This window comes from Hevea brasiliensis, unplaced genomic scaffold (genome assembly GCF_030052815.1).
Source record: "Hevea brasiliensis isolate MT/VB/25A 57/8 unplaced genomic scaffold, ASM3005281v1 Scaf9, whole genome shotgun sequence".
NCBI classification, from domain to species: Eukaryota; Viridiplantae; Streptophyta; class Magnoliopsida; order Malpighiales; family Euphorbiaceae; genus Hevea; species Hevea brasiliensis.
The window spans coordinates 1300873-1315355 of record NW_026615310.1 but is presented as its reverse complement, the minus strand read 5'-3'; the positions used below and the strand labels follow the sequence as shown (position 1 = coordinate 1315355).

Here is a 14483-nt window from a genome sequence, read left to right as displayed (position 1 = left end):
TTTAATTTAACTTTTAATTTTTTTTTAAATTGTTGATTATAACAATGTACAAACTTTTAGTTAGTTAGTGAAAATTATATTTTCTTGAGTTAAATAAAATTAATATTTAAAAATCATTCAAATAAAAAAGAAATTAATTTTTTTATCGCTGCATAATAATTTTAAATTAAAATTAAATTTTTATTTCTCTCAATTTTCTTTATTTAAATATTCAATATAAACTTTTTATTTCAATTTATAAAAATATAAATGAGAGTGAATTTATGAACGAATAAAAATATTCTTAATTTTTAAAAAATTTTATGATATTAAAAAATTATAATATTATTATTATATTCTAAATTTATATAACAACTCCTCTTAAAATTTATAAAATTCCTTAATTTCCTGATCTGAAGATTCTTAAATATATAATTTTCTAAAATGCATAAGCTTCAACTTGTATATTAATTAATAATATAATATCCTATTTTATGTATGAAATTATATTTAAAAAAATAGATATAATATTTAAATACTATATAATCTTAAATTTAATAAATTACCACTTCCTTATATATTAAATATTTATATTGAAAAGGTTAATTAAAATAATATTAAAATTAGTATTTACAATTCCCTAAAAAATTATCTATAATTACAATATCAATTTTTAAATTCTAAAATAAAAAATAATATTTTTAATTTACAAAAATCCTTATAAACTCCAGCTAATAAATATATTCTTAAACACATATAAATATTATTATAATTATTATGATCACATAAATAACTTTCATATTTTAAGTTTCCATAATTTCTTTTTGTTGATAAATTTTCATAATTTCTAATGAGTGTGATGGGTTTTCTACAGTTTCCTTTTTTAATAAATTATCAATTTTAGTGGATTAAATATAATTAATGTTGAAAAAAATCACTATTAATTATTTAACATTAATATATTTATTAATATGCATAAAAATTTAAATTAATTCACAATATATAATTGTGAAAGAAAAATAAAATTATCATATTTCATAAAATTTTATTTTATAATTGTCTTGCAGATATGGAAAAATTTTCTAACAATAAAAGAATGATATGAAAACATTTCAAATATACTAATTAAATTATAATATTAATTACTGCAAAAATTTTAATATTTTAATTAAGTAATTAAATTAATATTTCAATAATTATATATATAAATAAAATAATACATGTAATGAATTATTTGACGTAGAGACAAACTTGTAAACTAATTAAATGGACATAATTTTAAATTATATTTACAAAAAGATGCACAATTTCAAATTATAAAATAATTAATAAATAATCTTACAAACTAATTAAAGATTTTTATATTTTAAACATGATTTCCGTTGCTTTTTAGTCCTATTCTTAGTTATTATGCAAGAATTATTTTATATATAATTCTATTAAAATCTAACTTGATAAAAAAATTTATGTTTTATAAAAATACTTAAATATGATTTAATAATTTATTTAAAAATATTATTCATTGATATTTAACCTTCACATTAAAATAGAACTATCGTATTTTTATAATAGAAAGAGAAAGTTTAATAATTTTAATATTATAATTTAATAATATAATTAATATAAATTTTAATTTTAATCCTATTATTGTTAAGTCAAAATACAAAAACGAATTGAAATTAGATTAAAAAATTAAAGAAATGAAAATAAGAGTCGTCATAAAAATTCTACTGTGCTCTGTCCTTTTATGTTACAAAAATTAATATAAATTTAATTAGGAATTTGCCTAACGCACCACATACATATGAAAATTAAATATTTATTTTAGGTTAAAAATTTAGTAGTCACTTTATAACTAGTCATTCTACATTAGTATATTTATTTTAATTTTTATTTAATAAAAAATTATATCTATCTATATATAATATACAATTTTTTTAAAAAAAATACATAATTATAAAACATATAAATCATGTCTAAAAAAATTATATACAACCATTCATTAACAACAAAAAAATAATAATATATAAATTAACATTTGAATTATAATTTAAAATTAATATTCTCATATCTAATCTTATTCAAACATAAATCTTATCTCATTTTATATAATTATATATCCATCCAAACAAATGATAATATTAAAATAAAATATAATTCCTTCTAAATATATATATATATATATATCTTCAATTTTTAATATAATTTATTCTAATTAATTCATTATTTTTTCAGTGATCCTCCTTCATTGTTTATATTAAAATGTAATATATAATTATATATAAATATGTACCAGTGACATAAATTTTTTAAAAATTAATTTGATACCATTTGTAATATATTATAATTTAATATTTTTACTACAAGAAATTTGACATTTAATGATGTAAGAATTATCACCGAACACATATATTTCGTCATAAAAGGTCTTTAGTGATGAAAATTTATTGTAACAATGTTTTTTCAAAATTGTTAATACTATAATTATATTTTTATAGTTATTTATAAACTATTTATAAATTACATAGAATCACTTGTGTTGTATATGAAAAATAAATTATTTAAACTAAAAATAATTATATTTAAAATTTAAATTATAATTTTTAAAAATTTTGATTAAAAATGATAAAAGCACACTTGTTAAAAATAAAACTTTCAAAGGGATGAACTTTTTTTCATAAAATAAATACATAATATGTTATGAAAGTTATTTTATTTATATTATACTCTCACTTACAAAAATAAGGAGTTCAAACAATATAAGCATGATTTATCTAGATGGTATTACCATAAATCCTATATCTAAGACGGAGTAATTTAAGAAGGACAATACTTGGTCAAGTAAGTTGTAGTCGATGAACATGCTAATTACATTTCTCTTATCCTTAACGTTTATTTTTTAAATGTATTTCTCTAATTATATTTTTATGTTTAATTTTTATCAAGTAATTGATTTTGCCCTCTTTTATTTATTTTGCTAATATCTCTCTTTTATAGAAAATAATATTTCATATTAGCCAAATCAAATGCTAAATATATTTTTCCCTATTTCATATGTGTGTATGTGTGATAGGCTTGCCTCATCTGAAGGATTTGGAAGATTTAGCATTGGATGGGTCTATCATCAACGATAACATTCTACAATCAATTGAAGTAATGTCTTCTCTTAAGAAATTATCATTGCAAAGTTGTGAACTTAATGACACGAAGTTTTAAAACCAAGGTAAACTTGATAATCCCTTTATATTTGAGATTTCTTTCATCTTGAAGATTCTCACTAAAGCTTTTACAAATGAATTTTCAGGTGTGTGCAAACTAAAACAACTCCAAGAGTTAGACATTTCCTATATGTCTAGCCAACTTGACATCTCTTCAATTGTTAGTTGTCACTTCCAATCATTTTATTGGAAATATCTCTTTATCTCCACTTAGAGATTTACTAAACCTCGAGCATCTAAAGCTCTCAAACAATCTTTTCCAAATCCCAATCTCATTGAGTCCATTTTTCAACCATTCAAAACGCAAATACTTTGAAAATTTGGGTGCAAATAAAATATATGCAAAAACAAATGATCAAAATTTGACCCCAAAGTTTCAATTAGAGCATCTCTTTTTCTCTAATTATGCATATAGTGGAGTATTCCCCAAATTCCTCTATCATCAACATAACCTACGATATGTTTATCTCTCAAGCTTAAAAATGAGAGGAGTGTTTCCATATTGGTTGTTAGAAAATAACACAAAACTAGAAAACCTTTTCTTAAACAACAATTCCCTCTCAGGACCTCTTCAATTACCACTTCATTCTCATACGAATTTGTCATAGTTAGATATCTCCGATAATTTATTCCATGGAAACATTCCACCGGAGATCGGAACATATTTGCCAAGACTGACATATGTGGACTTGTCTAAAAATGGTTTCAATGGTAGCATTCCCTCTTCATTTGGAAATATGAACTTATTGCGAAGCTTAGACTTATACAACAATAGATTGTCGGGTACCATACCTGAGCACTTAACCATGGATTGTGCCTTATTAAGAGAAGTTTTTTTTGTCTAAAAATCAATTGCAAGTGTCACGACCCAACCTATTGGTCGGACCGGCACTAGGACCTATGCCAACCTAAAGCTCCCGAGGCCCGTAGTAAGCCTAACTATTCCTCAACCCAATCCTAAGGCCCATTTGGGCCCAGTTTCAAGAATTCAACCGGATAGAGTCTAGCCATAACATGGACCATTTAACGGGAAGTTTTTTTTTTTTTACTCGCCTGACCTGTAAACACAATATATATAATAAACTGGGGAGATCGGCTCACCCTCCACATAATCAAATTATCATAATTCCAATGGGAGCTCAGCTCCCTCATCCAGTCCAACATACATGTATTTAATAAGTTTACAGGTCCAACATGGCAAATATATTACAGACCCAAATCAAATAAATATTTCTAACACATGCGAAATTCTAGGAGTCAACAGAATTATACAAACATTACAGACATTAATAGATGACCTGCGAGGGAGAAAGGCAGGTTAGAACTCAACAAGAAATCTCATGTATCCTGGAAAAATAAGGTGAACAGGAGTGAGCGTTCGACTCAGAGAGTAAAATATCAATTTTAACTATAATCTCTATAGCTATCTAAATCTAATGCACATTGTGGAGTGAAATGCAACATCGTCATAGATTTCATACAAAACACATCAAAAAGGCAATTTGGAGTACTGACACACCGAACACTGTCAAACAATACATATATGGGAGTTGATCCTCTATACAGCCCTCTTAATCCAACCTCTGCCAACAAAGATCTCAAGCTGAACTTTCGCTTAATAAACTAAATACGGGGTCCCAGCGAATCTCTCAAGCCGTGTCTACCCCGAAGGACCAGGTCCCAGCAAGCATCCCTCAAGCCGTGTCTACCCGTCCTGTCCATATCCAACACCATATCACACGCACGCCACGCACACACACTGCTCCAAATTACCACAAACAACATCCATGGCACTTTAACATTTATGAATGCAATATAAAACGTGTCTAGTATTTAACTACATAGATACATATTTATAAGTGATGCATGGGCATGCTTGAACATATAATAATATCGAAATTAGAATTAAAATTAATATTTTATTCACAGACTCAACCGAAGTCACTGTGGAGGCTGTGCGGAGGAGGAAGGCTGTCCCGGCTCACCTGATAATTTTATTGTAATTATTTAATACATTTGACTCAATACAAACTAAGAATAGGTCAAAGATGTCCTAAGTCGTGCCGAAAATCCGGCAGAGTCTCTCCTATACCTAGGACCTACCCAACCTGTAAAAGGGCTTAAAACGCACTTCTATATCCACAAACCATACACCCACAACTCAATCACATCACACAGCCCCTCCTGGGCCCATCCAAACAGTCATCAATCACAATATGTAAAATTATAGTTTAGTCCTTATAATTAATCCTTTTGCAAAAACTACCCAAATGAGATCTAAAAATTCTAAAACTTTGCCCGCGGTCCTTAGCATTATTACTAAGCTAATGCAAAAGGAATTATAATTTTCTAAGCTACTACGAATATTTTATGGATTTTTAATCCCATTCAAGCACTAGATAATTAAGAAAAAGTAAGGTTTGGGTTTACCTATGCCGATTCCGACCTCGGGAACGCGCTCGGGACGTCTGCCAATGGTGGGATAGCCAAAATCTCGACTCAATTCCAAGACTTTTTCGGTAGCCTGTCTGTCTGGCCGGAAATTTATAGACTCGGGCAACCGTTGAATTTCTGCGAATTGAAGGTACCTACACGAAGCCCACAACACGGGGGTTAGTACAAAATTTTTACGGAATTTTCTAAGCTCATTTAGTGCTCGGAAAAATACTACGAAGTTTCATGGGACCCACCGAAAAACGGTGTCGGAAAATTTTGAAATTTATATTGCCTCGAAGCTCTCGACGAGTGGAGCGCTTCGGTACTCTCAGTTTTCTAGTGGTTCACGGTTTGCGAGAAATCTAGCCCAAAAGTCGAAATGGGCTAAAACTTCTCGGATAAAAATTGGGCAAACCGCTCGATGGATTTTGGTGTTCTTGGTGTCTATGGAAAGCTCTCGAGGTGTAAATGTGTTTTGGCATAAGACCTAGTCCAAACGGTGGCCGGATCGGCCGGATTTTGGCCTGGAAGCCGAAACGGCACGCTGCGCGCTGGGTGGTTTTCGCACGCCTTTTTAGTTTGGTGTGGCCGGCGAGGAGGCGAGTGAAGGCAGGCGTGAAAAACACAAGTTTATACCATTGAATTCAAAAATTTTTACCTAGGATCACATGCATCATGCAAGATTTATTTTTATCTATTTGATTTCAATGATAAACAACATATTAAAACTCTTTTAATATGTTTTTGGATCTGTATTTGCCATTTAAGATTTTTAAATTAATCAGATTAATTTTAGAACCCTAGATTAAATGAAGAACGATTACACTAACCTCTTGATGCACACCAAGAACACCTATAGCCTTCTACTTCTAAAGCTTTGTCTATTAATTAGAAATTCAAGTTCTGCCTTTTAAGAGATTAGAGATGTAAACAGGACACTTGAAACAATTTCTAGTGTTCTTAATTCAAGAGATTGATGGCTAATCTCTTTGAATCGATGAGAGATGAAGAAGAATAGATGGAGAGCCTCAAAATGGCGTGACAAAGGAGGAGTGGCTGCTGGTTGTTTTTTTCTTTTTCATAACAACACTTATATAGCTAGGTTAACACATTAAATCCTTGCCACATGTCACCCTTTGATTAGCTCTAGGTTTAAGTGACTCAATCACATTGTGCCAAGTGTCAAACCTATATTTAATCTTAATTTTAATCATCTTACATGATTAAAAAACATTTGGCAAGCTTATGTGTAATGCCATGTGTCACCATCTCATGGTGCCATTGTCTTAATTTTGAGTTCTCAACCCAAAATAATTATTTCTCTTCTTTTAATCAATTTATATCAAATATAAATTAATTAATTAATTAATCTCTATTAATTAATTTCTCATTAATTAAATTCATATTTAAACACTTTAAATATAAATTTAACTTATACTATACATCCAATAATCTAGATTTGGTTTCAAGTCATGCTAGGGACTTTGCAATCTAATTACAAACCAAACCTATTTAATTAATCAATTAAACTCTTTAATTAATTAATTAAATCATATTTAATTAGGTGATAACTTGTGTATGTGTGTGACTTATTAGGCTCATCACTAATTGGCAATGAGACATGATATCAACTCTTAATATCATCAGAACTCTTTCTTACCATAAATAATTTCTCTAAATCATTTATTAGTAATAAGGTTTACCTTAAATGAACCTATAATCATATGTTAGTCATGGTTTATGTCAAACTCCATTTGCTATGAATATTATGTTCTCTTTTAATTCCAGTTCTTTATTAAAAAGTTTTTCTCATCAAAAAACTTGAAATATCAAGAATAATTAAATGAACATAGGATTTTATCTCTATTTACTTAGAATCTTAATCAATACCTACCTCCATATATAACTAGTATGAGCCAACACATGCCCATATACCCATACATAGTACAAGTATGAAGCGATATCAAACTCAAACAACCTATATATAAGATAAACTTATCATGTATAAGTGCCTATCATGTTTGTTATATGGCATGAGACTCACCATTTCATCTTATTTATATCTCATATAAACAACTTGGGAACAAACATGAATACAATCTTTCTGGATAAGTCATGTTCTTATTATGAAGTATCCTCGATTGTGAACCTATTTATGATACTTTATACTAGAAATACTGTCACTCATATTCTTAACAACTTAAGAATAGAATCTCTAACAAAATGTCAATGGACCTTTTCTATTACACATAAATATATTATAAAAGTGGAAATGCCTTTTATTAATAAAAATATGTACAAGATACATACTAAATGATATGCTCTAAGGCATACTACTAACACTGAGGTGGTGTGCGAGGAGGAGAGGAGGGTGGTGGTGGCCGGCGTGGAGGAGGAGGAGAGAGAAAGCGGGTGATGTCCCCCCGCGCAAGTGCAGGGTCGTACAAGTAATATAGAAAGATATCGATCCCACGAGGAGTTGTGTTAATGATTGAATTTGATCTAAAAGTTGACTAAATTGAAGTATTCATGAAATTAAAATAATGAATTAATGGGTAATAAATCTAAATGTGCAAATTTAATATTCTATTCAACAATGTATTAATTAAACTAAAATTGCATCAAATTGAAATAAGCAAGTTCAAATATGGCAATATTTAAAATGGCAAATGATTAAATTCGATTAGAAATTAACAATGGTAAAAGTTGGGATTTCATATTCAAGCTATTTTGGGATTTTCCTAGCTAGCCCAATCCATGAAATTTATGGGTTTAAAGGAGATTAATTCTAAAATCCTTTGAAAACTCTTAGTGAGACAAAGAGTGCCTTAATTAACTTAATCCTACTTGTTAAAATTAACCAAGACCCATTAGGTTCTTTAATCAATCTATTAAAACCCTCTTAACCCTTAGTCTATTTCTAGATCTAAGTTAATTAAGTCCAATTTCTTGATTAACTATCACTTGGTTTTCTCCTTGGATTAAGAACATAACTTAATGGGGCCCTTCATTAAGCATGTGAATAAGCACACAAGAAATGGATTAAACCTCATAAATTCATTAAATTGGGACTAACTTCAAATCCACAAAAATAACTAAAATATTACATCCCTTACTCCGAATCAAAAGTAAACTACTCACTATCCATAATGATTACAAGATATGATGAGTTTAAATGGAAATAAAGCTTTAATCTAAGCAGTAAGAAATTAAATACTAGAAATGTAGAAAAATGTAAAGGAAGGAAGAAATCTGCAAATCTTGGTTAAAAATGGTGTGGAAGGTGAAAATGACTCCTCAGCCTCTCTTCTCCTCTTCTTCTTTTCTCCTTGCCTCTCCTCTAAAATGAGAAAATGGGACTATTTATAGCATTTTGACATGGAGCCCTAAAATGGTATGTTCTAGGAGGAATTATTTGAGGAATCTCCTGTGACTCATTAATGAACTCTTCATGGGCATGACTTAGTGCATAGGTTATGCACAATTTCGTGAATGTGCATAAGGGAGGCGAGAATGTGCATATCTCCTTATGCACATTTGATCTTTCTCCTTAGTTATGCAGTTTAGTCAATGCATATTGAAAACTTGTTTTGACATCTTTGAAGACACTCCTCAATGGCAAAATTCTCTTTAGTCCTTCAAAAACACCATTTTTCCTACAAAACAAAGTAAAAATTACAAATTAATCCAAAATCGACAATTATGAAAAACTAACTAATTAACTAATAAAATTAGCTAAAAATGACTAATAATCAAATAAAAATGGTTATGAAATTAAACCTAAATGATTATGCAAAATGTATGCATCAAATACCCTCAAACTCAAGCTTTTGCTTGTCCTCAAGCAAACTTTAAAATGAAATGCAAAAAATTTTAGGGTGCCTTATCCAAAGAACTATGAAAATCACCTATTAAAGTAACTTAACACACCTATCCATATACCCATCCTTCAAAATGCAAAGAATCTAATGCTTATCCAAGCTTTCAGCCATCAAGTCAATTATCATTCAAAATCCCCAAACCAACAAATCAAAAGAGATAGTCATGCTCAAAAAGAATTCTAGGACAATTGATAACCAAAGTATCTCAACATGGAATGATAGAATTGAATGAATAGATGAATAGTTTTCCAATCCCATAGGCAAATTCCCTACTCCTATCTCCACTAATGTAGCAAGTACTATCAAGAGATCAAAGGTCTTTTTAGGGATGTAATGAGGCCATGGGGTTTAAAATGAGGCTAAGAAGAAAGATGGGTAAAAAGTATTCAAAGCATGAGAATATTTTCAATTTTTAAACATAAGGTACACTTCTTATTTTATTATAATTTTTTCTTTTTCTTCTTTTTTTTTTGTATATATGGAGGAGAGAAGTACACAATGAGAATTGTCAAGTGCTAGCATAGTTTACAAAACACATAAAAATGGAGGGACATTTTGATACTTTAGACTTGTATTTTGCATTTTCTTTTGATGATTGTCCCTAAAAATGCCACCCCCAAACTCATTTCTTTTAATACTTTGGGTGGATTTCTTTCATTTTGAATGGCAATAGTGAAAAGCACATATACTAGCACTTTTACAAGATGACAAGCACTTCTTCTCCCTTTTTTTTGTATATTTTTTCTTTTTTTTTTTTTATTTGGATTTTTTAGAAAGTGTACCTAATATTCAATATTATTCTCATGAAAAGGGTTGGAGTTTTGGTTCATTGGCTAGGTAGCAATAAGGATTTCAAGAAAAATTAGGGATAAAAAGGCTCAAAGGGGTTTTCAAAGGTCAATTTTAATTAGGAAAAAGGGCCAAAGGTTTAAAATGAGAAGGTTTAAATCAAAGAATGCCTAATCATCTCTCTTTTCAAGTATGATATTGAAAGGTTTAGAAAATTTGTTCTAGGATTGGTGAGACATCATTTGACTACCTTATATCCAATAACTCCCTCTAAACACTCCAATCTCTAAAGGACTAGTTGGGTGGCTTTTTGGCTAAGAAGATATAGGCAAGGGATAGACACTTCAAAACTTTGCACCTCTTAGGAAACTTTCAATCCACAAACCCAACTAAAGGTAAGTCAAATCACTCTCATAGGCAACTTTTCAATACTCAAGGGATTTGGCAAAAGATTTTAATGCATGATGCATGATTCCTAAAAATGAGCAATGCATTAACTAAATGGAAGAAGTCTATTTGTGTGCAAAGTGTATAATTTCTAAGTGATGTATAATGTGTGTGTAAATGTGTTATGTATATATATGTATGGATGTATATGTAAAATATTTAAAATATATGTAAATGAAATGGGATGAGATGTTCCTATACTCAAAATGTAAAAAAAATGAAGCAAAAATCAAAATGAATGAAACTCAAAATTGGACATTGTCCTCAATGTCTCAAGTAGTGCATTATCAAAATTCAAAGTAAAGAGAAATTACAGAATTGTGAAATTTAAGAGCAAAAGGAAAGAGTTATCTGGTATGATGAGAATTCAAGGAATAATGGTGATGCATAAGCCAAAACATGTGCATAAGTAGGGTGCATAGCATGAGTGGCAATAAGGGTTGCATAGGCTATGTAAAATATTTGCAAAAATTTTTTTTTTTGGTCATGCGGAAGTGCATAAGTTATGCACTCTCCTTATGCAAGTCTTTTTAACTTTTCGAACATGTGCATAAGTAGGGTGCATAAGCCATGCGGTTCTGCATGAGTGTAAAATATTTGCAAAATTTTTTTTTTTTTGCATAAGTTATGCACTCTTGACCCTTGAAATTTTGAGAGTGCATAAGTTATGCACTCATCTCCGGAAGTGGTTGTGGAATTTTGGGTTGGTGGTCATGCTGCATAGGTTATGCACGTTTGAATTTTGGAGTTCTTGGTTATGCGGAAGTGCATAACTTATGCACCTTCCTTATGCACCTCGGCAAGTTTGATTTTACGGGTTTGGAAATTGAGTTTTTGCATAGGTTATGCACTGAGAGAAAATTGAAGTTGTGCAAATGTGCATAAGTCATGCACTCACCTTATGCAAGTTTATATGAAATTTGACAAAATGAGGTTACATAAGCTATGCACTCTCCTTATGCATTTGCAATAAAGGTGGAAAATGGCAAGAATTGTGGTTAGATTGCATAAGCTATCTTATGCACAAGTTAGCAAGATCAAGAATGCAATAGAACATGGATTGCAAGTGTGAAAAATACCTAGAATGAGGAAATATAATTCCATGAAGCATAAACCATGAGAAGTTTCACCAAAAACACATCAATATATACAAAGTATATCAAAAGGCATCACACAAGCATGTAAAAATGGATCCTACATAAAAGACCTTTGAGAACTATGCCATTTTAAGACAAATAAATCAACATTTAGCACATAAAACTCCATAAAATTTGCATGAAGTTGCATCTAACCACAAATGATGAAATGAAGTCTCCAAGTTTTGCCAAGAAAATGCAGCATTTTACCTTGAATCCTACAATGACTCACTTACCACCATATTAAGATTAAAATCACACATACTTAAAAGTCAACCTCACCAAAAACACAAGCCATAACACCCTCTTTAATTTCTTCTTCCTCGACTTTTCCTTTTTGCATTTACCTTTCTTCATTGATATACATCTACAAGGGACAAGATTTAATAATGTCAAAAATTGAATTTGAGGAAATTTAAGATAAAAACAAAATTAATGAAAATGAAAGTAAATCAACAAAAGCAAAATAAAAGGACTTGGGATGCCTCCCAAGAGCGCTAATTTATAGTCCTTAGCTAGATTCTTTTCATGTTTCATGAAATTGGAATTTATTGCCTCTGTTTCCAATAGGTGCTTCAATGAATCTATACTTCATTTTCTTTCCATCACATGAGAAAATCCTTATTGCTTTGTCTAAAAATCCGACCATTTCTTTCTTGACAACCTTTGGTGCATCTTTTCTTTGAGAGATGGTTGCTTTACTTCACTTTTCTCCACTTGCTCAACTTGAAAGATTAGTGCCATAGGACAAGGTGGATTACTATTCAAATGTTGAGCAAATGTAGCCTCTTTTGGATTTTCATCATTGATACTCCATTCATGGATAAGACAACTTTCAAGAGAAGCCTTCGGATAGCTCTTTCTAAAGTGCTCTTTTTAAAGTGCTCTTTTACTAACTCATCAACCATATCAATTCTCAAACAAGAGTCTACATCTTCATGTTGCTTCTTCTTATCATTGCCAATGTTGAAGACTATCCTCTCAGATTCTAAGAGTAAGCTTTTCACCTTTCACGTCAATCAAAGCACTGTAGCTGTGAAAGGCCTCCCAAAATGATTGGCATATGAGAATCCTCTTCCATGTCCAAAATGACAAAGTCATGTAAAATTTTCCAACCTTGTGGTATATTTTCCAAGATCCTACGGATATTTAATTGATCAAGAGAAATGTGGGTTGGCTTAAGATCTCCCATGTTAAGCTTCTCATAGATGGAGAGGGGCATAAGGCTTACACTAGCCTAAATCACATAAAGCTTTTATAGAACATGATTCCCCAATATGGCATGGAATTGAAAAACTCCTGGATCCTTGAGCTTTGGAGGAAGTTTCCTTTGAAGGATATTTGCATTCCTCATAATCTTCAAGTCTTCTTTTGTTTGAGAGAATTTCTTTCAAAAACTTAGCATAAGAAGGCATTTGGGAAAGAGCATCGATAAAAGGCACATTTATATATAGCTTCTTCAAAACCTCTAAGAACTTCCCAAATTGCTTATCAAGCTTGGCTTTAGGTATATATTTCTCTTCTTTCTCTCCAACCTCCTCTTTACCTTTTCTTGCACTCCCTTTTCACTCTTTTGTTTTTCATCTCCTCAAAATCTTCCTCATTTTCTCTCTTTTCAACTTTTTCACTCTTCTCATTATGCACTATTTTACCACTCCTCAGTGTGATGGCATGACATTGCTCCCTTGGATTTTCTGTTTGACTAGGAAGTTTCCCCATAGAATTGGTACTTGATGAGCATGCTTGTTGTGCAATCTGATTTTCCACATCCTATTGTGTGTTTGCATTTGTTTTGCTTTCATCTCTCTCAACTCTTCATCACGCTTAATTTGATTAGCAAGAATTTGTTGTAATAAAGCCTCTGTGGTGGAACTTTGTTCTTTGCATTCTTTGAAAACTAGGTGGTGATTGCCTAGGTTGTTGGTATTGATGCTCTTGTTGTTGTGATGGAAAGTTACGAGTTGAAGCTTGATTTGATTCTCCCATGAAAAATTGGGATGATTCCTCCAAGCATATGAAGGATAATCTACTCCTCATTGTTATAAGTAACTTGTTGAGAACTTCGAGCATGATGATGCTAGCATACTTAAATCCTCAATTTTCTTAGCAAGGACATTAGTGAGTGCATCAAATTTGGCATTGATCATGTTGAATGGATCAAGCTCATACATTCAACTTGCCTTTTTGAGTTGGAGTTAACCCTCTTGGACTACTCCATAGATGCTTTGCTATTTTCTCTAATAACTCATAAGCTTCATCTTCATGCTTAATGATGAATTCCTTTGAGCATCAATGATTCAGTGACATTTGTGTAAAAGTTTATCATCCATTTAGGAATGGCATGATGTGGACATTGTCTCTCCAACTCCTTCCATCTCATCCATGACTCATAAAGAGTCTCATCTTCTCTTGGTCTAAAAGCAATCATTTGATTCCTCAACTCTTGAGTTTTTGGAAAGTATTGGGCAAGAAATACATTCCCAATTTGTAATTGAGTTGTGAGGTAAAGAATCAAGCCAATCCAATGCTCTATCTTTCAAAGAGAATGGAAACAATTTTAGCGCATCATGTTGTTTTTGCATGTCACAAATCATAGC

The 14483-nt window shown here is 30.5% G+C and overlaps 1 non-coding gene across 1 annotated transcript; it reads left to right on the top strand.

Annotated features, from left to right (window-relative positions):
* Positions 1–14222: 14222 nt before the first annotated feature.
* On the top strand, positions 14223–14330 carry LOC131177819 (small nucleolar RNA R71). The gene has a single exon (XR_009147097.1). It is a non-coding gene; the product is annotated as a small nucleolar RNA R71 (small nucleolar RNA).
* The last annotated feature ends 153 nt before the right edge of the window (positions 14331–14483 follow it).